Raw genomic sequence first — 27679 nt, forward strand, 5'->3', positions numbered from 1 at the left:
TCCCAACCCCAACCCCAACCCCACCCAACCCACAACCCCAACCCACCCAACCCCAACCCCAACCCCAACCCCAACCCCAGTAGAGTTTAGTCAAATCGATCATTTAGGAAATATAATTCACGCAATTAAATCTCATGAAACTTATAATATATATCGAAAAGTCGGATGTCAAACACAAACTGCTATTATACGAACTGTGTGAATAAGTGCTGCAATTATTATGGGTACTGCCCTGAGGACTACTCTACATTTTCCTCTTCCAGGTACAATACCTGTTACTATTACTACAATACAACCCCCTTACAGATTCAGGTTAGTATGCATGGATCGCAGGGGTCGTCGTTGGAAGTGTAACTCTGTTTGTTATGATCGCCTGCTTCCTGAGATATCGCGCAGGAATGCAAGTGCGCTACAACTCAGTGCTAATCCCAATCGCGCGACACAGGAAGTTATTATCATAGAAAACAATATTATGGGGCACCGAACAATGGAGTGCCAAATTATGGAGTGCCTAACTATAGTGCACCTAACTATAGTGCACCTAACTATGGAGTACCTAACTATGGAGTACCTAACTACGGAGTACCGAATTACGGAGCCCCTAATTATGGAGCAGCAGCAAACTATGTAAGCCCATAAACAATGCTGCATATGAAATGGGGCAACAAACACAAAACCATCCTATTTACAGCAGCGGGTTATCCCCAACAGCAAGGGCCTATCATCATCCGATCTTGATTCATAGTTTTATCATTATGTATGTATTATCGATGCCTCATTCCTGTACGAATACGATGAATCGAAAATGTAATAAATAAGGTCGGTCGATATATAATTAAATAATCAAACGAACGCAATGCGCGAAGCAGAAGAGTAAATGATTCTCTGCAAAAAGTATCGCATCCTCAAAAAGATCGGCTCCGGCTCTTTCGGTTACATATACAATGTTATTACCTTCCTATTTTTAGGCGAAACCCTCGCCAACAAATCTGAGTTCGCAGTGAAGATCGTAAGTGAGAAATTAGCTTAGGAGAAGAAAGAAAGGGGCGAAGGGCAATTGCAGTACGAAATCAAACTCTACCAAACCTCCAAGGCATCAGTATGGCTTTTTAAAGTAGGCGGCATCAGCAAACTGCACGACTACGGCTACGAAGGCGAAAAGCTGTTCATGGTCATTGACCTGCTCGACAAACTCCCTCGAAGATCTGTTCCAGTAAAACGGAAAGAAGCTCAGTTTAGCCACCGTCCTCCAAATCGGATTCAGATCATCACTCGCCTCGAAGCCATGCATCGGAAAGGCTTCCTACACCGGGACATCAAAGCCAACAATTTCATGGTCGGGAAAGGCGACAAAAGGAGCACAGTCTTCATCATCGACTTCGGACTCGCCAAACGCTATCGGGCAATAAGACAGGCGGCCACATTCCGTTCAAGACAGGCAAATCTTTGGTGGGCACAGCGCGCTATGCCAGCATCGCCTCCATCTCGGCAATGAGCAGGGGCGCAAAGATGACCTCGAGTCTTGGGCTTCCTCCTCCTTTACTTTCTCAATGGAAAGCTTCCGTGGCAGGGCGTGCAAATGAAAACAAAACCGAAAAGTACGCAGAAATCGGCAGCATAAAAGATAAACAAAAATCGAAGCCCTTATTTCTTAGTTCGGGTAAAATGCAAGTTAATGTTTCAATATTCGTAGAAGTCTTCGCGAAGTACTTCAGCAATGTCCAGGCGCTGAACTTCTTAGATGAGCCCGGAGTACGATCTCCTGCGCAAAATGTTCAGAGAGGAACTGATAAGAATGAAAGGGAGGAACAGCCGTTGGATTGGGAGCATGCGAAGAAAACAGTCTGAAGAAACTCTGAATGTTATATAAATGTAACTACCTTTCCATATGCAATACACACACATACGATATAAACATGGAATAACACGAAATGTATAACATTTAACATTAAACATAACCTTCTCATAATGGCAGACAACGGCAACAGTACACTTCCTTTGATTCAGATGTGATCACAACTATAAGGGTGTAATGCTCTGCAGCAGACCCAACTAAAATGCGACTGCCCCCAAAGAAAGTACAACGACCATTACATAGGCCATTCTGCGGACGAGTGTATAATCGCGACCAGCTCGGACTCGTCCATGTAAGGACGAGCGATTGCCTGAGAAAGAAGAAAAAGTATATTTTAGCCACACTTTAGAATTCGGGCCGTCGATCCTTAGCAAACACAAGAAATGCTTTTGGAATTCCAACAGAAGCAAGCCAAAGCCAAAGAGCAAATCGAGAACAGGGATAAGGAGGAGGAAGACAGGTTTCAGAAGATTAAAACTGGCCGAAGCCGATCGGGAAAGAGCCAAGAAAATGAAAGACGAATACAACCAAACTGCGACCCATGTGCTGAGTGTCCTCGACGAAGAAGCACCGTCCAGTCGAAAAGCAGGAGAGCTCAACAGCGAGAACTTGCGCAGGTTGGACAAAGCAGCTGAGGCCAAAAGTAAGTAGACTGAGAAGGGGAAGGCTTTCCAAAAGAAAAGCAAAAAGAGAAACCAATATGGGCAATGACTGAAGAGAAAAAGAAGAGAAGGAGGAAAATAGGCGACGAACTAATATCATTCTTCGAGAACGCGGAAATCTAACAGTATTCGGAAGACGAACAGGTGCGCGAAATCTTAAACAGCCTCAAAGAAAAGATCAACTCCATCAAACAGTCTGAAAATTGGAAGGAAAACGAGGAGAAAAAGATCGAAAGCAAAGAAGAGAGGCAAAGGAACAGAGCAAACGGACAATAAGACGATAAGTACAGCAACTTCTCAGTCAACTCGGAAGCGCAGTCAGTGGCCAGCGAAAGAACTCAAAGTACTTCCACATTTATGCATAGAGAAAATAGAGGAGCTGCGGAGGAAGAAAAACGAAGACCAGGAGTGGGACAAACACACTTCGGCTTCAAACAAGCAGTCGGCTAACATTGAGGACAAAATAGCTAAGAACCTGGCAGACGAAGTGCTGAGAAGCTACCCCCATCTGCGGGGAGTCCATAGCAACACTTCGATTCGCAGGCTGCTGGAAGCAGAAGCCGCAAAAGCCATTTATGAGCCCATTAATCGGCCTGTGATCACGACAATTGTCAGAGAGCCCAAACACTTAGATGCCAGCAACCTTCCTTATCTGCATCGGAATCCCGCAATATGATTTATATCGCAATATGATTTATATCGCAATATGATTGATATCGCAATTACATTGGAGATATCGTTTTATCGTATCATTTCTAATTTCAATTAACAGTTTCGGATAATTCACACAATTTTAATATAAACTTCACTGCCAAATTCTTCGATTATAAAACTAATTTGATAGTAGGAATATGCACCCGGACACATACTCTGAACTGTTGGACCTTCATCTTCAGTATGATAAGGAGTTCTGCTACACAATCACCACACTTTGGAGATAAACAGAGAATTTGAAGCCCTACAGAGAAATGTACCCCTCATTGATTGTAAAGCACAAGGAACTCATTGGCAGTCTTTCTGATCTGCAAGCAATGATCAAACATCACGAATCCGCCTGCATCTAAAAGATGATCAACATCGAAGAATAATCGATTTATTACAAAGATGAATTGGCCAATCTCAATAAAAACTTCAAAGGCTTCTGGCGTCATGTGAAAGCAGCACTATCAATGAAATCGCTGTTATCAAATGCCACACATACCCACTCTGGCAAATTGGAACTCAAGCATTCCCTCCTCAATGTGCTCATCACCTACAAAACAAACATCTCCAAAGTCTCAGAGGAAATCGCGCAACTCCATCAATAAAATGATACACTGAACTCCACAATTGCAATCATGAAAGAGCACTGTCATAAAGTGAAGGAAGAGTCGATACAAATCGCAACGGGTATGATCACCGAGCTCAGATAAGAAAATAGAAGCTTAGAGGGCAAATGCGGAAATTGCGAAAGCAGTATGGGCAGACAGATGGAGGAAATCAAATGCAAACGAGAGAGCATTCAAAGCTATGAGTCAGTGCTCTTAAAGGAAAAGCTCGATCGAAAAGCCGAACAAATAATGAAATCAATAGATTGGGAACAGAAACTACAGACTGCCGCAAACAACACGGCTTCAGTCAAAAATAAGTTAATGCTGTAAAAATACACAAAATAGAAGTTCGATGAAGAAAGCAGCATTCTAAAGGAGCAGCTCACACGAAGAACCATGGAGATGATCACAATGCAGAGAGAAATAAGCGACGAAATTGAGAGTGGAATCAATAAGTAATGCGATCACTACTAATAAAACTTACGAGAGCTCTCAAACGTATATGCGCTGATGTAGGAGCTCGAAAAAACCAACATTCTGATGCTGACTCAAATGCAGAATGTCTGCAATGAAGACAAACATATAATTGCAGAAAACATGTTCGGAAGTAAATGCAGAATGATGGATCATATGGTGGGGCAGGTTTACGGGGCGATGCAAATGAGAGTAAATCATCATCATAAAACGGACGGCGTAACAAAAAAAGATAATATGAACTCATTGTTAAAATCCATGAGAAAGAATAATAATAAAGAAAATGTCGTTCCGACGGTTTTGGAAATGAAAAAAAATGATATAACATCAGAAAGAAAAATTGATGGGTCGACTAAGAAAAAAGTAACTTAAATTCAAACTGAAATTCAAGTTAAACTACAATAAACTTAATAGGAATAAATGAAAGTTGAGCAGAAGGAGGTAACAACTGAATAGGCTCCCATTGAGGCTTAGGCTGAGACTTAGAAACCATAAACCAAAGAGGAAGAAGTGCCAGTAACCGAAGAGGCTCCCATTGAGGCTTAGGCTGAGACTTAGAAACCATAAACCAAAGAGGAAGAAGTGCCAGTAACCGAAGAGGCTCCCATTGAGGCTTAGGCTGAGACTTAGAAACCATAAACCAAAGAGGAAGAAGTGCCAGTAACCGAAAGCGTTTAATGTTTCACCAAAATGTTTACTTAAGACGAGGAAGATATTGATAATGCCTCAGTAAACCACAAATAGATGGCTCCAGAAGCACCTATTAGTTAGACCGACTTGAAGAAGATGCAATAAACAGGAGATTCTGAAAAATGGACTGCAGAACATTTTTTTCCTCTCCCGACTATCGACCTTTAATGAACAAACTATATGATTATAAGTTCATTGCTTACTATTTTTATATTTTTATTACTAAATACTCTCAAACTTGTTGCAAGCATTAATTTTTACACGAAAGTAATTTTATTAGAATTAAAGTGCAAATAATTAAGTCTTAATGATCACACATTTAAGTTTGTACCCTATTGAAAATAAAATAAGAACCAAATAAAAATATAATCTGAAAACTATAAACAAAATCGAAAACTTGACAACAATAACAACGTACTAAACAATAAATAAACAAACAAATATCACTTCTAAAATGATTACAACACACAATCATTGATTTTTTATAGTAAATATTTTGATTTGGTGATTTAATTGCCCGCATGCCATGATACTTTCCATTTATTGTGTTGGCTCCGGGTAACCCAAGTACACAGATTAGAGTCTGCTATGTACCAGCGCCATTGAACACATTCCACAAATAGTATTTCGCAAAAATAGTTTCAGTCCTGTTAAATAGTAATATGTTTCATATTTATCCTATGAATTCTTCTCTAATGAGCAGTTGCTTTGAAATTTGTGAGTTTGAGGCCATTTTTCAAGCATTCTCATAACGGGGTGATCGATATCATGCTAACCACAGATACCACTTTCCATCTCCAAAATTGAAACAGGCTCAGCATTGGTCTGCTTGTATTCAAATAAATATAAATCGTTCGGATATTTGCTCGAAGATATGGATAGTTCTTTGAGTAAGTTCTCTTCTTACTCTGAATGTTTCGATTCTCTCGATATTTCCTTTTGAATGAAATTGATGGGCCATATTTTACTCCATTTCTGGAACTGTTCTTTGGTGCTTGGAGCATATTTTGGCAGTTTATGCGTTTTCACTCTTAAAATCGGGGTATCTTTATCGATTTCTTGTATCTTTTGTCCTCTGTTGAGACATTCAGTCAAACAGACCAAAATCTAGACGTATTTTTTGCTTAATTCTTCCTCTTAGAGATATTGTTTCGATACTCGTTTGAGAAACTGCATTTGTTGAATAGCACAGAATTCGCAGCATTACTTCGCATTGGAATAAATATTATTAATATTCATTAGCTTTAGAACTTTGCTTGTGTTTTATTATTGCACGACTATTGTTGAATATTAGATTAAGTGAAGTTCCTTCAAAATTGTTGAGGGAATCCAACGGACTATTTCTATTGAGTTAGTGCTATTATTTGAGTCTGCTATGTTATGTTTTTTGGTTGTGGATGATTCGTTGTTTTTGTCTTATTTCATACTTGTTTGAGAATGGGTGAGATGTATAGATATTTAGAGATGTATAGATATTTAGAGATGTATAGATATTTAGAGATGTATAGATATTTAGAGATGTATAGATATTTAGAGATGTATAGATATTTAGAGATGTAAAGATATTTAGAGATGTATAGATATTTAGAGATGTATAGATATTTAGAGATGTAAAGATAGTTTAGAGGAATAGATGAATATATTAATTTAATTAATAATTGATGCGCATAAAGATCATTTGAATTAATCGAACTCTTCATCCATTTCTTCTTTATTCAGAGCCTCCTTATTTCGCAGTATCGAATTTCTCTTTTCAATTTTGTTCTCACTCTGCTCGGGTTGCTTCTAATTTAAGCTTTTATCACTATGATGAGCCGACTCTTCAGCCCTTATCTTTTCAATACGAAAATCCGCAGATTTAAATGTCACTCTCCTTTTCAAATGTTCGATGCATACAGGGGTCGATTGAACCATCAAAGCAGAAGTTGTTAAGCACTACTCCTAATTATCGGACTGATTGTCCCGTTATATTTTATGGTGAGTGATGCTTTTTGTTGACTTTTTCCTTTTTAGCATTTCGACTGAATCCACTGTTTTGGTAAGCTTCATCGGATCTCTCTTGCTGACTGGAGTCCGCATTGAGTAGTATTAATCGATGTTGGCAACTGATTTAATAACCTTCTTCTAAATTTCCAGCATCTTTTAAGATTTGCGTTATTCTATAGGCGCATACCATGATTTAGTCTTATTATTGACTTTTATGTTGAAAAGCCGTTCCGCCTATAATTGCGCCTAAAAGTATGTTGCATTATATATGGTTGCTACCACTTTCTCAAATATCTACAATGTGAGCTTATCTTCCGACCCATTCAACACCTAATGTTCAAATGCACTTCTTTTGCCTTTTGGGGGCTTTTTCTTCATGAGCAGAATCAATTTCTTGTACATTGCACTCATCTTTTCCTATAAATGCATTTAATTCTCACTAAAAAATACTCTAACATGTACTTCAGAATATGATCACGAGAAATGGCCTCCTTCAGGCAGAGTATGACATTGGTGTAGTCCCCAAGATCAGCAAATAGTTCGGCTTTGGCGATCCAGTAGTTACCCAAGTATATGCATATTGATTTTTCCTACATGTATTTGAAGATGTTGATTGGGTCTGAACATAGCTGTGCGTATTCCATGAATCTGTCGAGGATTTATTGTTGGTTTTCGCCGTAATGTTTTTTTTGTTTTGTGTAATTTTCTAAGGCTTTTTATTTCATTTGTATGTTATTGGTCCTTTTTATTACAATTATCGATTAATTGGCTGATTGAAGAATGTTCGGCAATTTAATTGATTCAATTCAATCTATCATTTGAATAAATTAATTAATTATGAGTTATTAATTATTAAATAATTAAATAATATAATATAATATATACATAATATATAATATACATAATATACATAATATAAATAATAAACAATATACATAATACAATTAATACAATTAATACAATGAATACAATAAATACAACCCATGAATAAAATTGAATAATGCCAATATAATACACAATACACATAATTTAAATCAATTCAAATATAAATACCTGAAATGTACACTGCCCTCGACGACATCAAACTCGAAATGATCGATTTTAAGTGGATCAGCGAAGCCACTAAAATTTCACATTTAAAGAGAGCCATCAGACTGATCGAGCTCGATGGCGATTATTTCAAGTAGCTTAAAGATGCCTGCTATGATAGAATCGGATAATTAGACCCTACCCAAAAGTACATCAATCCATCCATTTAGGAGGATCTTCATTGACAACAGCATGACATCGGAAATGAAATCTCAAATTGAAAGGGAACTTGAACAATGGGAAAAGTAACTTGAAAAAAACAACCAAAAGTAAAACAATATGCAAGGGAAGAACTTGCAATAAAGAATGCCATCATTGGGTGATGGTGAGCCTGTAGTTACAGTGGAACTTGATACCGAAGAATATTTTGATAAGTAAGCTTGTGAGGGGAACAAACAGAAGCAAGCCCAAAACTAGAAAACAAAAGGAAATGAAGCCCTCAAGAGCAAAGACTACCAATAAGCCATCAAATACTACACGAACAGCATAAACTTAGATCGCACACTTTATCAATCGCATTGTAATAGGGCTCTGGTCTATCTCAAACTCAAATGTACAACAATATTTAGTTTAGAATTCCAAAAGGCATTCAATGATTCAGAGGCTACCCTGAAGATAAACCCCACATACCTCAAAGCATTCCACCATAAAGCGAAGGCTCTGGTTGGCCTCAGTAATTGATAACTTAATTGACAGAGAAGAAAGTGGAAGCGTATCGAGTCCTGCAGGAGGCACTCAAGATTGAGCCTGATAATAGTGAGCTTTCGGGGGAATTGAAGGAATTGAGGGAGGAAATGACTGAAGATTAAATAAAAACATTAGAGGGCAATATCGGCTTTAAGAAGATTATTATTGAAGAGGACTCCGATGATTCAGAAGACAAGGATCAGGATGCAGGTGAGGAAATTAAGTAAAAGTGAACGACTGAATGATAATGATGAAACGAAAATATGGGTATATAGAGAGTCTATTACACTAATACTAACACGAACACTGCACAAACAATATAATAAAACCAACCGCATTAGACAAAGATTAAAATTATCAATGCTAATAACAATATAAATAACCCACATTTAAATGCAGTGTTCAATTTGCCTCCAAGAGCCTGTCAACCCCTACAAACAGGCCTGTTGTTCAAATATATTCTGCTTTGCTTGTATTGAAAAATGGAAACAAGTAAAAAACACATGTCCGCTTTGTTCCACAAAGATTGGCGATGCATGTGTTAATACACTGCGCCCAACTCAATAACAAAACAACCAATTCGACAATGGCTTCATGATGATTTAAACCGAAAGGAAGCTCATAGAGTAGCGTATCAAATTCGTGGAGGCCAGGATTGTCGCATGTCGGAACTAAAGCACCAAAATTAAATCCAAGATCACAGGCTCGCACATGATGTTCCTCAACGATCAATTGGAACTCATGAAACAATATTGTGCAGCGATGTAGGAAAGCTGGGCCATGTAAGATCGAGATAACTGTGTGCAATGCATGCAGCTGTTAGTGTAACTGCTGCTGACAGTCGAGGATGCATTGGATAATGGGTCAGTCAAGCAATACGATGACTATAATGATGGTGGCCATGTGTATGGGTACGAGGATGAGGATGAGGATGGAGAGGACTAAGATCAGGTTTATTCACAATACAAAGAGCAGAGCATGAAACGACAATCCCAAAGAACAAGGAAAACCAATAAAGCCAACAGTATGAATGCAGCGAAGAGTAAATCAGCGAAGGACATATGAACAACCCATACAATCATATTTAAATTTCATAACCATATTAATCAATAGGTTAGATTAAAGCGAGATCAATCACTAACTATCCGAACATCCGAATATCCGAACATCAGACCATCAGACTATCGGACTGTCAATTGCTATAAATAGACCTAAATAAACCTAACTTAAATAAATCTAAATATATTTACTGATAAATTGTTTGTAATGCCCGTTGTCGACAAAACAGAAATCTCTCGAGACGCATAATCAGAGAAACTGTTGAAAGATCTACGAAAAGTGCAAAGAAGAAGAAATCTGCTCATAGAAGAACATCGAAAAAGAATGACTAATGTGCACAAATTGGCAGAATATGCGCAAATGCTGCATAAACAAAATAGGAACACTAACTGTGAAAACTTTAATTTGAAGGAGGGAATTGAAAGGATTGTCTGATATGCTGAAATATGATTACTGTATATAGTTTCAATGAGACAGATTTTGGAGGATGCGGTCTTATGTTACTTATCACTATGGCATTAAATATGTGTATGTATGTATGTGTGTATTAAGTTGAACAGATTTTATTAAATGCAGTCTTAAATGCTATCGGCCATCTTCTAAAGCCATATAAGTCCTTCGGAAAATAGAGCAGAAACCTCACAAAGACGTAGATTTCTCTCCCAGAATAATCGCGTGAACAGAGTGAAATAACCAAACAAACCCCTTTTATAAAACAACATAAAAAATAGCAACTACGAATCTAACTTCCAATAACAGCTGCGTCCCAACCCCAACCCCAACCCCAACCCCAACCCCAACCCCAACCCCAACCCCAACCCCAGAATGTTTGAACTATTGAGAATAACGCATTTAGAATTATTCGAATTATTATAAATTTATTGATTATGCAGTCTATTCAAAGACATCATTTATATTCACCCAACCTCAGAAAAGAACTCCCTCAAAAAAGAACACACCAAAATAAATTTGAATAAGTTCTCATAACGATCAGCATAACGATCAGCAGAGCTCAAACCCAAAAATGCCGACATTTCCGGAAACCATATCATATCTCACGGCAATACTCCATTGTTTTTTAAGAATGTTTTTAACAAACTCGATCAGTAAGAGACTGATATGCTAATCTATGAGAAATATGGGCAAGCCCCAGAAGAGAACGGACCCACGAAAGCTACAAACTCATAAAGACTGTCATATCCCTACTTTAATAACAGAGGCAGATTTCGAAATGAACGTAAAATAAATAGTAATTTCGGATATTTCAATTAGCCTCAAAGGAATACTGAAAGAATCAACACGAACGAACTCTTTAAAATAAGGAAAATATCAGTGAATACACCAATTGTTAGTATGACCAACCCTTACCTTCATCATCATTCTCGCCATCATAAAGTTATTTATGACATTTAATAATGCCAAAGCAACGACTCCACAAAGAGCCCAAAGAGGAACATCGAAAAGATAGCTATCAACGCAAATAAATGCGAAGCCATAGTTTACAAGAAACATACAAAAGATTTCCATAAGTTCATCGAAGAGTATTGCAAGAAATTGTAACTGCCCTTAAGCTCCAATATTTTTATATTCCAATCGAACGATGCCTGGATGAAAGAGTAATAGCTGTGATTATATTGTGTAGAGCATTGCTAAGGAGAGGGTGGATACAAAATTCAGGGATGGAGAGCAGAGCCTACCATTTGAAATGGACTACAAACATTTAGAAATATGAGAGTAAATTTAATGAACAAAGGGTTAATCATTTTTAGAAATCAGATTTCATCACTTCTAAAAATTGGCTTGCAGTGCATACTCGTGATTCAAAGGCATTGAACAGAATAATTCCACGAACATATGATCTCGGGTAAATATTCATAACTAAATTAGTTCCGAATTACAGCAATTCACCCATGATTTTGAGAACACATTAATCTTATGCACATTCAAGAAAATAGTTATTGCTCTCCTTCACTCTCAAAACTATCCCCAACAACAACAACAGCATACAGAATCAGCAACTGCATAAACTCTGTTATAGCAATTCAACGGTATGTATCATCAAAAAATATTCATCAACTAAGATGTTCATCAACAATACTTGCAATCACCAAATATCGGCGACAACATCAACACGACCAATAATCACCACAAATAATAATAATAGCATTTACTACTGCATATTCCTTATGTCATCCAAATTTTGGCGCATGCCTTATCTTTCGTCTGTGAGTTAAGCAATATGAAGCTGCCAAAAAATTATTGTCTTACTTCTAAAACCCTGCATTAATTGAGCAAATTTGCACAAATAGACCCCAATTCATACAGATAAATACATACATAGCTTCTGCTGTGCTCAGAAACAAACTCCATTACAACAAATGTGAAGACTAGAGCAAATGCATCGATATCCATGGACCCATAAAATATAAATTTATTTGCATGGGTATGTTCTCCTTATGCTCCTCCATCACAAATACTCATTGATGCTATCTTAGGAGTGCATGGATATTTGTGTGTTAATTTCAACACTTATGAAGTTGAGGGTACCAACAATGTATGGATAGTGAAGAGCAGGAATAGTTCGAAAGGAACGGGTATCTCGATTTCCAATCAGCTTGGGGAAATTATATCTAAAATGGAGAATAGGTTGGTACAGAAGTATATTGAAGATTGTTTATTGTATGAAGCAAAAGATGAAACCCACAATAAACTGAAATTCGACATCAGAGTATGGGTCCTAACCACAAAATTCAACCCCCTTTATGCTTTCTACTACACCGACTTCTACGGCAGACTATGTTCAAATTAGTACAACATTAACGAATTACGCAATCTAACAAGCCATCTCACAAATTACAAAATAAATAAGAATAATTTCACTTAGAGAATCTATAAAAACAAACTGAACAATCCCTCCCATGAGGATTCCTCGATACTAACCAAAGAGCAGATCTACGAGCTACTCCAAAAATACAAACACACAAGCATACAAACATACAAACACACAAGCACACAAACATACAAAAATACAAACACACAAACAAATCAACAACCAGAACAGCAATAAAGCCATACAGTATAGAAATTCACACATGATCTATAATTCCTCATTAAATAGACACTGATGCAATATTCCTTGAAGAATATCATGCATTCCAACAATAGTCATATTCAATAAAGATAGATGAATAGCTTCGAGTTGTATGGATTCGATGTGCTTGTGTCTAATAGGCATTCATTGCATTTATTGGAGGTTAACTTATCTCCTGCCTGTGATGCTACTCGGAGTAAATGGTTGGAGGAGACTGTAAGAAATATGTCGGATGGGTTATTGGATATTGTGCTCAGTTCTAAGGATAATTCTAATGATGGGAATTAGGGGAAGTGTGAGAATAAGTGGAAGCTGTTATGACACTTTATTTATGTGCCCATGTGCTCATACATTTATACGTTTATACATTTATATATTTATATGCCTATATTTATATATTTATATTTGTATGTGACTGTATTATAATATCAAGGAAGTATGGTAACTTTATCAATTATTTCAATTGTTATTCCTCTATGTTCTATGAGGAATACCTTAATAGTATTACAGTTTTGCATACCCTTAATAAAATAGATTATAACTATACAATAGCAATAGCAATATAGATATGCATATACTAACAATAAACTAATTATATGACACAAATTATGACTATTCTTAAGTATATTTCTCATGCTCATAACTAATTATTTATATATCTGTGACAAAGAAAGTGAAAATGTCTGAAGACAACCTTACTCTAGTTAATGAACTCACACATCAATAGAAAGAACCGAAGAAGAAAGATTAAAGTACATCTTATTTCTTAACATTTAGGACTGTCATTGGATCAGAAGCTCATCTATACAACCAATGATAAAAACAATGGAAAGGACATTGAGAAAAATCGTGCGTCTGAGAAGATAAACCTATATGAGACTAATGCCTCAATCAATGCAGACGAACACGAAAAGCAGTTGGAATCAATAGAAAAGAATAGAGTGATCAAATCGAATAAGGGGGTCAGCAAAGAATCAATGAAGAAAAATGAGGAAGATTTAGAGTTTGAGTACAAGGGCTAAACTAATTAAAAAATTAAGAACAAAAGTAAGGATGGAGAGCAATATGCAAGCGAAGAAGGTGTCACCGAATCTGAACAAAACGATATTGAGGGCACTTTGAAAATAGGGAATTAGTCAAAACTGGAGAAATTATTATCAATGGACGAAGGATAGTGTAAATCAGAACTCAAAACTGAAGATATCTCAGATTGCAAAATTGAAAATGTGTAATAGGCCAACAAAAGTAAAAGTAAAAGTAAAATGGCAGAGATGATGTCAGAGTAAGCGAGCAGGAGTAACAATTCGAACAAATCGAAATAATTAAATAGAAGCCTAAAAAGAAGCAAAAGTCCAAACAGCTAAGGCCTTACAAACTAAGATAATCTAATTCCAGCCGATAATCCCGCATCAAAAAAAGATTTCCAATCGAGCAAAAAGAAACCCATCAACAAAAAATAAACTGAAGCCGAAACCCCAGAAGCTAACTGATTCATGCATAGATCAGGCAATTCAATCATTATAATTGATTTAAAATTAGCAATTTGGTTAATCCAATGATGATGCTACAATTATATATACACAAATGAAGAAAATCAAACAGAAAAAAAGCGAGGAGGCATAAATTCGTAAAATTGAATGCCATTAAACTATGAACCCTACAAATATCCTCGACTAAAAGAGGAATAAACTATCCGCACTTTCTGATAGTTACGAGTACAGCCGCCAATGATCATATCATAGAGAGAAGTATACTCAGATTTAAGCATTCCTGTTAAACTTGAAAACAAACCCGAAATAAATACTCACTACCAAAGTATTCTTATTAATTCATATTAGACGAATAAAATAGGTATTTATGTGTTGAGCGACGCGGAGATCGTTGGCTATGTGAGAAAAGATCCTCGAAATGGTAATAGTGCACTAAAAATTGAAGGGATGTCTGCTGAATTGAAACGTAAATAAGTTCAGAAGGATAAAAATGCAGAGTTATAAAATTTAAGGGACAATGTGATTCCGATTACAGTTCTGAAGATGTCAGGGCATTCGGCCAATTTATCAGGGTGATTATGTTCTGGCTATAATATGACTATTATATGCGAAATATGATTATGATATGGCTATGATATGGCAATGATATGGCAATGATTTGTTATGACTATGTGTGATGTGATTGATGAGTTTCTATATGATGAGTTTCTATATGATGAGTTTCTATATGATGAGTTTCTATATGATGAGTTTCTATATGAGGAGTTTCTATATGATGAGTTTATAGATTACCTGCACCATTATTCATTCTATCTATAATTATTCTATCTGTCCTTACTTATGATTATGATCAGTATCTGATTTGACCAATTGGTCTAATAATCATCTAACAACCATCATGCATATATCTTTAAAGCCCTTCATTACCAGCCATATCGCCCCCTAGCATATATTCTATTTCCCATCAATTTTATCAACAAATATTCTCAAGGATAATAACTTTCTTATTAAGCTCAAGCTCGATATCTTACATCAAAGCCAGCACAAATAGTTAGGCCGCGCCCATTTTATTCTACATTTATTATAAGCCAATGGAATCGAGTGTTAACAACAATAATGATAGCTATAACAAACCATAGGAGAAGACCCCACATTCTTCCTTCTTGTCATTCACTTGCATGATCATGTCCTCTTTCTTCTGGGTTTCCGGGTATGTCTACTGCAACTAGAATAAGATCTCTCCCACGTAGCTCCTCATCAGCAGAGGCACAGGCATAACCATCCTGAGTTATGCCCTATGTCGATATGAAAATAAACCGATGCATATTCGAGCCCTATTGAGTGGTAAGATTGTATTCCGGAACTTGGCATTTATTCTTCATGGGTTTGTCGTTGCTCTGAGCCAATTCTATTTGCCATTGTATATTGTGCATACATTGAGCGCAGGAACTATAATCACGGCAGTAATGCTCTTCGACTACTTCCTCGACGGTAAGACAATCCCCCGCAATAAGATCATATGGCTGGTGCTAATTTTTATGAGTGCTATGATAGTCGGTAATAGATAACTGATATTTTCGCTCATGAATACTGCATAAAGTGAGGGCTCAAAAGCAGAGTCCGCATTCTAATACCAGAGTGATAATCCGATTGTGATCAGTTTAGTGTCACTATTGCTGCTATGTGTAATCTCAGTAGAAGCATTCGCCATAAAGATCACAGAGAAGTCTGCGCTATCTTCTCATTAAATCAACCTATCGTTCGGGGTGATGCTTAGCTCGATTGGGGCAGTCATGTACTACTTCTTGGAGTAGAGGGCTCCATCTTCAGTTTTCTACCTCTCTCTCTTATTCACTGGGATGCCTCTCGCCCTTGCAGAAACACTCTTTGTGGTGTCAATTATGGCATCTGTGCAAACAGGGATCACTCTCATCCTCAGCAATTGTTCCATTCTGATCGCCTATGCCTATTCTATATTTCGTTACTCTGAACCAGTTAGTCTACTGTGTATGTGTTGTTCATTTGTGACCGTATTCAGCATAGTAAAAGTCATGTCAAAATGATCATTATTTATGGAAAGATCTTTAACTGTCTATCCTATATTTATGCATGGTTATTCTATAATTATTCTATATTTATACATACATGGCTATTATATGTGTCATTTTGTATGAACCATGTCTTATATTGTATTTTATCATATATTTATATCATATCAGAGACTTATCATAGACTTATCATAGACTTATCACAGACTTATCACAGACTTATCATAGACTTATCATAGACTTATCACAGACTTATCATAGACTTATCACAGACTTATCATAGACTTATCACAGACTTATCACAGACTTATCATAGACTTATCATAGACTTATCACAGACTTATCATAGACTTATCACAGACTTATCATAGACTTATCACAGACTTATCATAGACTTATCACAGACTTATCATAGACTTATCACAGACTTATCACAGACTTATCATAGACTTATCATAGACTTATCACAGACTTATCATAGACTTATCACAGACTTATCATAGACTTATCACAGACTTATCACAGACTTATCATAGACTTATCATAGACTTATCACAGACTTATCATAGACTTATCACAGACTTATCATAGACTTATCACAGACTTATCACAGACTTATCATAGACTTATCATAGACTTATCACAGACTTATCATAGACTTATCACAGACTTATCATAGACTTATCATAGACTTATCATAGACTTATCACAGACTTATCATAGACTTATCACAGACTTATCATAGACTTATCACTAATTCTGGTTGACTCTCGAATAGCCTTTTCTGGCTCTTCTCGCCGTGATCACCAGCATTATCGATAGGCACACCAGGAAGCTGCCTATTATCATGAATAAAAAGGCGAGATTGGTTCTGGAAATTTGTCCCCACAGTGTCACAGCTTCGATTTCCTTATAAAATGCATGATTGCCATCGGAATCTGTTGCTCGAATCCCCACAAATATCCGATGGTCTGGAATTTGAAACTAGACCATTAAACTATCTGAACCTTCTAATTACACCGCCGATACTTTGTTCTACCAAACTGGAAACAATTCGGTTGATCTGATCTCTGCGAGGTAGCTTGAGGGACAAACCAAAAATCGATGGAGAAGGAGGGGGGAAGTTGAGGCCAATAGGGAATACTGAATGTTTTTGCATTTGCTTTTGGGTTCATTGGCACATTCAGGTGGCTTGAAATAAAGCTATCCAGTTGTTCTTCCTGTAATCGAATAAAAAAGCTATCCACTGTCTCCAGCGACAAACTTCTACGTTGTCAACTTCTCACCACTCAGTCTCACTTTAACATTGATCATCGACCAGCTTCTGGACAGTGAGAATCTCAAATAGAGAGTTCCAGGGTTCATTATGGTTGAGAATGATGAATGGTCGTTCGAACTTATTGTGGTTTCATGAGTATAAGCATTTGCCTGAAAGGATTTATAGTCGGTTGTGTATGAGAAGAGCAAACTGTTTTCATCGCAGTGCCTAATATCGATTTGTGTGATGCCCTTCTCCGAGATTTACACCATGAAAACCACTTCTTTCTTGGGCGAAAGCATAAAGGGGTATTAGATTCCTAAGGGAAGGATCATAAACTAATTGTGGTTAATTCCTAGGCTCATTCTAACGTCGATATTTTATTTTGTCCAGAACTTGAATTAGAAGTTTTTGTAAGCCGGCAACGTGTATAGAATTGTCGGATTGGGAGTGTCATCGTTTAGGGTTGGTTTTTTTATTGAGAAAGATACCCAACAATCATCATTGACCTCCTCTTACTCACAGTGCCTAAATTAAACATTCAATGCACGGATATCTTCAGACTTTGGCATTGATATTGTCAAATATGCCTCGCCTCTTTCCTGTGATGAGTAGTAGAAAGTACTCGGATTCGAGGATAACTAAAAGTCAGAGATGAGCCCATCTTGTAGATCGAACTCCCTCGCTCCTGATGAATAGCTCAGCGTGTAGAGAGTACTAATCTTTTCGTTCGCAGACCTAATTGACAAATGATACTCGACAAACGTGCTCGATAAGCCAAAAGCAGTCATCAATTCTTCAGTTGGCGTCTTTTATTATTATTTAGAATCGAGTAAGTTGTTAGTTTTGGTGTTAGTTTTGGTGTTAATTTTGAAGCTAATCACTTTCATGCCTGATTTCTAAGTGTCAACTTTGATCAAATCCGTAACTCTCGCAATAACACTACCCTCAATCACATGGATGTTTATGTAAGTTTCCTATTTCTTGACGGAGTAAAGAGCATATCGATTTGTTTAGCCATTTGCCGTGAAATCATGCACTTGCTCCCCCTAAACAAGCTATATCTACGACTATGCCAATGAGAGATGAATTTGTAGATTTGTGAAATCTTCTTATGCCGCCACTTTCAACAAGAAAATACAATTTTCACAGGAATCTTACTCCATTGTATATACTTTTGAATGCAATTATAAACCATTTTATTTTTTAGTGTCCTGCAATTATGCATTATTTATCTCCTCAATACAGCCCTCCAGAGTTTTAAGCTAGCATTTGAGTTTTGTGATGTATGGAAACCCTTTCTTCTTCAATATTTTGATTTTGAAAGCACTTCTGATTTCAGTGTAGAATATTTTATAGGTTTTTGGCAACAATGCCACCTCCTCAAACGAGTTAGAATTCAAAATTTGGACAACCTTATTCCCTGCAAATTCGAAACTGAACTAAATCGATAGCTTTGCATCTGTCATTCCCAAGACTATGATATACAAATAGACATCAAGATCATTCTTCATGTCTTCGTCATTAATTATTTGTTGTATTTTTTAGAGTCTGATTATGTTTTGTTTATCGTTGAGGTTGAAATCACGATGCGACTCCGAAGGTATTCTGAGATTCTAATTGGAGTATACATTGGCCACGATGTCAGTTTCCCCTAAACTATGGTAAATATTGAAATGGATGTCTTTAAATTGAGCAAGTGCATACTTCAAATCGACAATGAATATTTTTTATGATTTTTCAATCATAATTACATCTATTTTTTAGTTCTGTGCAAGTTACATGATCGAGTTGGAGGCCATCAGACTAAAAGACCCTGGTAACCCCAAATGCAAAAACTACACAATGCTGATCAACACGAGGCAATTTGGAGAACACCCCATCATCTATTATTTACTAATACTGATTTGGTTAATCGGCCTGAAGTTGTTGAATGCTCCCAATTACTGTATCGTCACTTTTTCTGTCGGAAAGGGCCATTATGAAGGATTAATATCATTTTCACTACCATAGTACATTGCGTATCTGATTCGCAGCTTCGGGTTGGTGGTCTTATAGAAAATGCTGATATCTTTTTACATGTGTTGTGGTTCGAAGTAGAAATGCGCTGATTTCGTAATGGAATTCACATCGAAGGACTGCCATATTCCATCTTTAAGTTAAATTATCTCATGTTCGCTTAAGAGAGTAATTGCTAGATCGATTTAAATTTTCATATGGTTCTTCAAGCGTAAGAACAATTCGCAATTCTATCCGTCACTAACCTCATAACATAAATCTTATGCTACATCATTCAGCATTAGGACATCCGAAGCCCTGTCAATTGTCATTTTCTTAATAAACAGATCTCTTTATTAGAGATCCCAGTTATCATCACTGCTGATTTACATGTCGATATCTATTGCTTATTTTTTGGCATTGTGGCTATAGAAGTTTATTGCATAGTCGTATTTTGGATCAAACTCGAAAATGTATTAGTTGAATGAAGATCCCAATGCAGGAAGAGTTTCATAGTATGTGGATCCTGACTCCAATCGTTTGTGATTTGTGGAGGTTGATACAATTACTGTTAAATGCACGAATTTATTCTTGAATTCATCGAGCTTTTTAATTGTGAGATAAAAGTTTGGGCCTTTGAGCTCCTATTTTGGCATTAATAAAAAGCCATCGATGAATTTAGTGCCTGCTTTCTCGTTTGGTTCCTACTTATCGTAGTTCTCGACCAGACAGAGCAACGAATGAACTGGCGATACAATGTTAATACTGACATCTGTGAGTGCTTAGTCTTTGGGCAGACTAAATTTAAATTTGATTTCTTATTCCATGTCGTCCATCATATAGACAAAAGGCTGCGAATCCTTCAATTATTTCCATTGACCCTCTGATGGCACAATAGTCAAAGTGAATTCGCTTGCTGCTTTAGCGTTGATCATAAAAATAACCTTAGCTTCTTCCTAGTTTTTGGGCACATAAATAAAATGTTTCTTGATGCTGGCCATGCGAGTGTAGCATTATTCAGAGGGTATCACGCATTTGTCCGTTGAGCTCATATATACAAACACATTCCCCGAGTTGATAAGAACTTGGTAACCCTTCGAAACCTACAATGTCTTTTTAATGTAGATGCTCTTCTCTGCTGGCAATTCGCGTGTGAAACTGAATTGGTCCTGCATATCAAGAACAATAATCTATTTATTATTGTCACTCCGTAATCCTAAGTAGATATGGCCAGCAACTGCCTCCTTCGCAGTCAATTCGAACTCGCAGCCTGTTTTCAAGTTGCATTGTTATACACTCGAACTGATCTTCTCGGGATCAGACAGAAGTATTTTAAGGGTGTCGCCTTCTTCAGCATATGAGTCTCCAGCCATTGTGTACTTAATCGATTACTTTATATTCAAATTGAAATAACTGAGTTGTGTGGGTTCGATTGAATGAACTTTCCCTGATTTTTCGATGATGTCAATGAATGCGACTGTATGTCCGACTTTCATGCGCAGGATAGTTGCTATTTGTGGATTGCTGATTGAGAGATTGGGGACAGGATTGCTGATTAATAGAGATAGATTGGGGACAATCAGACTGAACTACATGTCCTAATACTCAGTCTGTAATCCTACACTGCTTTTGGCTATAATGGATTATACTTTGGTCTGCTGGTCAAGTCGCAATATTTCTAATTACAGAGTATCAACTTTGTGTAATGAACTAAGTTTGTAGACCGAAATTCGTAGCTCTGCATTCGGAGCAGAGACCAGGTAATATAAGTTCGATTTCTCAGGGGTTATGAAATCTTGTTGGATTTTTTTATTGATTTCGAGTCTATTTTGGTTGTTAATAATTGAGAGAGTAGTGCATTTCTTGGCTTTTTGGGAGAGTTCGAAGTATAGGTAGCTATTCGGACGTATTCGTTCAGGGAATAAAATGTATAAGCTTAACTTCTTCTACTCGAGTAAGAACTTTTATGATGAATACACTTTTATTTAATTTGTGAGGGTTGCCAATTATAAATTGGTGCAGATTAGTCGAATGTGCATACTATTGCCTATCATTGTTTATTTATTCTAGGATTATAGGGTATAAAGTTCGCTGATTTTACCATCTTTTAACGGATTGCTCGAACTTTGGTAGGCTTCCCAATTTATTTCGCATGCAGACTCGCACTTCAATGAGACAGAAGGTTGCTCTGACTCATTGGCATTGTGCTACTATTTCAGATCGAGCACACATAGGTCAGATAAATATGTGAATTAACATTGTTTTATTTTATTTTTGAAGCCAATGGTAACTATGACTTTGTTGAATTTGGTGATTACACTATTGACAGTTTCTTTGAGGATTACAACAATGGAGTTCCCGGGAAGGATACTACCAATCTTAAAGGTATTCTATTTGGAGTCAGATGAAATGTAGCGACTGCCACCAATTATAAGTGTTTTCGAATGCATTTATTTTGGAGTGCTGGGAAGCTTCGGAGAAATAGGAATGCTTGGAGCCTAAGTTGACCAACAAATTGAAATAAGACAGAAAAATGTACAGAGAATGCCCAATAGTTTGATTCGAATGTGCCGCATATCTTATCCGATCTATTCAAGTAAACTCGATTAACTATATTATATACAGTTGTGATTGTTTGGAATTATGGGAATCGAGCTGTCTATTTAAATATACTAATGCATCTTCAAGATATTTTTGCGGATCCAATAAAACTCCTCTATTTTATTATATCCATCAAATAAAGATCAGAATGATCCCGAGCAGATAAAGCGACGAGCCGGTTGTGACAACTATGCCATTTTCATTTCAGCCCTATTTTTATTATCAGGATTCCTGGAAACCTTCAGATTATGGCGAAAAAGGACAGCGATTGCTGGACTAAACAATCCGGAAGTCTGAGTATATATTTGCCTTTACTGATGGAGCACTTCATTTGCCATTATTAAACTAAAACAAGCTCGGAAAATGGAGGGTAATCCGCTATCAGAATGGCAAATTCCTTGAACATCAAGATTAGAAACATGAAGACAACCATATTGGGACATAAATTCTTATTTTCCCAAAGTGCATGAGCCGACACCAAGCGGGGTAACTCCTTATTTATAATCCAAAACAGAAAGCCGAACGCATATCAGTGTCAGCCCAATAATCTGTTTTTGTTTATGTTTACATTCCATTAGGATTTTCCCATGAAATAACTGAAGTTGAAGGAGTGAGGACAGTCGCTACGCGGAAAGTGCTTGATACTACCAGAGCATTGGAATTTGCACATGTAGCGCCTGAAGTTGAATCAAAAAAAGTCGTTACACGAGCAACGATTGATGGTACTACCAAAAATATAGCCGAATAATTCGAAAAATTCGAAAGATTTTTAAAATCAAAAATGCCAGAAGATAATCTTGGAAAACCCAAAATTATCTCAACGTATATAATGCATGATTGATTATTTATCAATTTCGAAAAATGTATTATGATTATCTCAAAAGTTCTTACTGAAATTAAAACTGCAATTAATCTTATTCCAATGATAGCCTTTATATTCCTTTGGGAGATTTCGAGACTTTGGAGTTATTAAAGAAGTGGACCATTCAGTCAATTGAGCGCATCTTTCAATTAGTTCATTGAACCATAACATCAAATTCTTACGAGAAGGATAAGCATAGGTTTATCACGACGCTGGGACTTTGTTGACTGTCAATTATATTTGTAGTTTTTACATGGCATCTGTTACATTTAGTGCACCTGGGAAGCCTAATCTTAAATCTTACAAAGTTCTGAATTTTTAATATAAATTTTATTTGTGGTGCTTCAAATTGATGCATATCCTTCATTCATATCCTTAATATCCTCCATATAAAAGAAATCGAATATATTATCAATTAAATATCCACCATGCAATTGCTCAAACGCATTATTAATTACAACAGATTTTGTATGGAAGGCAAAAGAACCAAGTAAGCGGAAGGGCCGCTCATCACCGAAGCAATTAAAGTCGGACAAGGATTTTAATTTCATGGCAAGCCTGCATTTTTAAAGCAGAGGTATATATGTTTTGATGTAGGCACTAAATGTTTGATTTGATCAAGAAAAAAATTGATAACATTATCCAGAACCTTGAGAAACATGAGATTACCATTAAGGTTCATAGAATTTTATTCAGTTAAAGGACGGAAAATAAATAAAAGGGGCTGCTTTTGAGACAACTCCGCTTGTGATTGCCAAAGGAATTTCAAAGAATCTAGCCGAAGCATCTATTGTTTCCAAAATCAAATATTCCAAGAAGTATTAGTCGCCTTTCAGCAAAGGGTTGACGAGTGCAGAAGCGGAAGAAGAACAAAACCATGGGAATGACTTTGAGCTTTATGACATGACTCGGCCTCTTTAGGGAGATTGCGAAATCTAGTTTGTGAAGTTCGAGGATAAATTAGGATCATAAGTCTTTTGGCATTCAAGCGCTCATTTGCTAGGTCAAAGCCTCTAAAATAACTATGGAGCGTGGCTATGCCATGGACCTCCACTTGATAGTGGATTCTTTTATGACTCATTTATGGGAAATCAAAAAATCACTCAGGTCGACTATGAGAAAATCGAAAAGGAAGTTAAGAAATATTCACAATAAAAGCAGCCATATGAAAGAATTGTTCTCACTAAACAGGAAGCTCTTGAAATGTTTGACTATAACCCTTTCAAAAAGCAGTTAATTCAAAGCAAAATCCCATAATAAGGGCTAACATCTGCTTACAGATGTGGTAATCTCATTGATTTATGCACTGGCCCTCATCTTCCTAATGCAAACTTCATCAAAGGATTCAAAGTAACAAAAAATTCTTCCGCTTATTGGCTGGGTAAAAAATAAAATGACGATTTGCAAAGAGTTTATGCAATCTCATTTCCTAAAGAGTCCCTCTTGGTAGAATATCTCAAAGTCCAATAATAATTAGCAAAACGAGATCATAGAAATATCGGTCCTAAGCAAGATCTCTTCCATTTCACTACTCTCTCCCCAGGATCGGCCCTCTTCTACCCTCATGGCACTCTTATCTATAACAGGTTGGTCGATCTGATGCGTGAGTAATATAAAATCAGAGGATACAGTGAAGTCATCTCTCCAAATATTTATAGTTCAGAGCTTTGGAAAATAAGTGGTCACTATTTCAAATATAAGTAAAACATTTTTTGGATCAACCAATAAAATGAAGAAATCGGTGTGAAACCAATGAACTGTCCTGGCCATTGCATTATGTTTGGTTTGATTCAGAGATCGTATAGGGATCTGCCAATACGTTTCGCTGATTTTGGTGTGTTACATCGTAATTAGTTACATGGAGCTTTAAGTGGTCTGACGAGAGTCCGTAGATTCCAGCAAGATGACGCACATATATTCTGCCTTTCGAATCAAATCGAACAGGAGATCTTAGGAGTGTTGGATCTCCTTGATTATATTTATTCTGTCTTTGGCTTCCAGTATGTGCTTGAGCTCTCAACTAGGCCAGAACAATACCTTGGAGAGAAATAAGAATGGTAAAAGGCAGAGGAACAGCTCACAATTGCTTTGAACAAATTTGGGAAGTAGTATAAAATTAACCCTGGAGATGGAGCCTTTTATGGTCCTAAAATCGATGTCAAACTATTTGATATATTTGGAAGAGAACATCAATGCGGGACAATTCAGCTTGATTTCCAACTTCCTCAAAGATTTAATCTGCAATTCAGAGGAAAAGCTGTGAATTAAGTAGAACATCATTAAGAGAAATAAGAACACCAAAAGGGAGAAACAGAAGAAAAATAAGTCAAATAAGAAAAAGGGAAAGGAAAAGGAAAAGATAAGGATAAAAAAAATAAAGAGAAAGTATAAATCACCCCTGAAGAAAGAGAAGCATTGCGCAAATAAAAAATGGAGCGAAAAAAGAAGTAGTAAGAAGGTAAGCAGAATTAGGCCCATGAAGGGAATAATGCCAAGGGAAAAGCGAATGAAACCGAATAAAATAAAGACGATGCTCCTATTGTAGGCCATCTGGGTCAGCTGACTGAAGATCTATCAAAATTGTAGTAAAGTAAATCCTTTTTGTAATTTAGAATACGGTGTAATTCAACCACTTAAAAATGGATTTGAAAGGCCTGTTATTATTCATCGGGCTATTTTTGGATCGCTTGAAAGATTCATTGCTATTCTTTGCGAGCACACCGGCGGCAAATGGGATTTCTGGATATCACCGAGACAATTGAAGATCATTCCAATGAATAAAGATCAGTATCAATATGCAGATAAGATTGAAAATGCCTTCATTTTGAAAGGATATAGTGTAAGCACAGATAAAAGTGGTGATAAACTTGACAAGAAAGTCCGAAATGCTCAAATGTAAGCATACAACTTCACTGGCGTGATCGGCGCGAAAGAATTCGAAGACGGAACCATGACCCTAAGAAAAAGAGATGAAGATAAGCCAATGGGAACTTTCAAAATTCAAGAAGTCTTGGCTATGTTCTCCGAGTTTAAAGCCCCAAAATCGAAGAGAAGAAGTGAAGTTGAATAAAACTCATTTAAGTTTGATTGAAAAAAGTAAATTAAATGAAAGTTTTAATAAATTGCTATAGATAGATATTTGACTAATTTTAAGATCTAAATAATTCATAAGATTCACATTAATCAAACTTAAATGGAGTTGACATAGGTTCATTATTTCACAACTGGCTTAGTTTCTATTTTGACAGGATTAGCTTTATATAAAGCATACTCCTCTCAAAAAAATCTTACTTAAAATCAAAAGACATTTGATCAAATTAAAACGACGCCAATTAAATCTCTGGCAGATCCTTTGATAAAGAATGATGTCGTTATTGTGGAAGGCCAGGTATAATTCAACGGCAAAGACCCACGAAATAAGGCAATTACAGATTCAAAAAAAAAACAGCAATATGTTTTTCATCTCGGATACAAAGAACCAATTTATTCGAATGATGATTTCAATGGAAAGGCTGAACAGAACATAGTGTTGAAAAATGTACTGCCAAGGGCCATTGTAGATGCTAATGAGAATTTCTATCTCAGCCAAAATAAGGAAAAGTCTAAAATACTCATCGTGAACTACATATCTTCTCGTTACGATAAATCTCTAACCATTAGCAAATGGTAAAATAACAAACGTCGGCTCAACTTCACTGAAAAATTCCAAACTCTGATATACTCCTACTTTCGGTCAGTTGGCTCGCTTCTCTTTCGGGACAATAGATAAAAGGGCATTAAAGGCCTCCATATTGGAGAACGCGAAGTTGAAAGTGGAATATCTGTTGGAAGTTCGATAATGGCTTTAGGAACAATCGGCATAACAACCGAAGGCGTATTCTTCCTCTAGCCACAAATATTATTCAGAGATAGATTCACTTATGCAGGACATCTACAATAATTAATTGACACTTACGAAGAGCATCGAAATGTATGGTGTTTGATTGGAGTGCTTGGCCTGCTATATTTAGGAAGAAGAGCTTACCACTATAACAAGAAGCATCACATAGTCTCAAAAATCAAAGATTTCTATCATGACACCAAAAGAAACTATTAAAAATGATGCAATAGACCTCCAATAAAATATATCAATAATCAAATACATCATACTGCTCGATCATACTATCCGATTGCTGGCTATAAATAGAATGAGAATAATTATATATACTCTAAATATTCAATCTGGGCATCTCATAACGATTTTATGTCGTCGGATATATAGATTTAAAGGTAAAAATCAAAGATGGCCAAACTGCTAAAGTATAAACATTGTTCGTATTATATTGATCCGACTCAGCATGTTGCATCTTGAAAATATGAATTTAGGGGGGTTGTGATTCTCTTAGGTTTTTGTTCTTAGGTTTCTTTTTATGTGCGTTTTGGCTATTATTTCAGAAAAGAATATTTATGTGTAAGTAGACTGAAATTCGAAGCAAAATACTCAGAGGATCCAAAATTTCACAGGCTCTTCGAAAATCTT

At 36.5% G+C, this 27679-nt stretch overlaps 2 pseudogenes; one reads left to right on the top strand and one right to left on the bottom strand.

The window, feature by feature from the left end:
• Window positions 1-5567: 5567 nt before the first annotated feature.
• Window positions 5568-21070, bottom strand: LOC148298559 (uncharacterized; annotated as a pseudogene).
• Window positions 21071-22046: 976 nt separating this feature from the next.
• On the top strand, window positions 22047-25744 carry LOC148298560 (putative threonine--tRNA ligase 1, cytoplasmic pseudogene; annotated as a pseudogene).
• The last annotated feature ends 1935 nt before the right edge of the window (window positions 25745-27679 follow it).

The sequence above is a fragment of the Brachycentrus maculatus genome, unplaced genomic scaffold (assembly GCF_059751285.1).
Source record: "Brachycentrus maculatus isolate JH-2025_06_01 unplaced genomic scaffold, ASM5975128v1 h1tg001874l, whole genome shotgun sequence".
In the NCBI taxonomy this organism is placed as follows: Eukaryota; Metazoa; Arthropoda; class Insecta; order Trichoptera; family Brachycentridae; genus Brachycentrus; species Brachycentrus maculatus.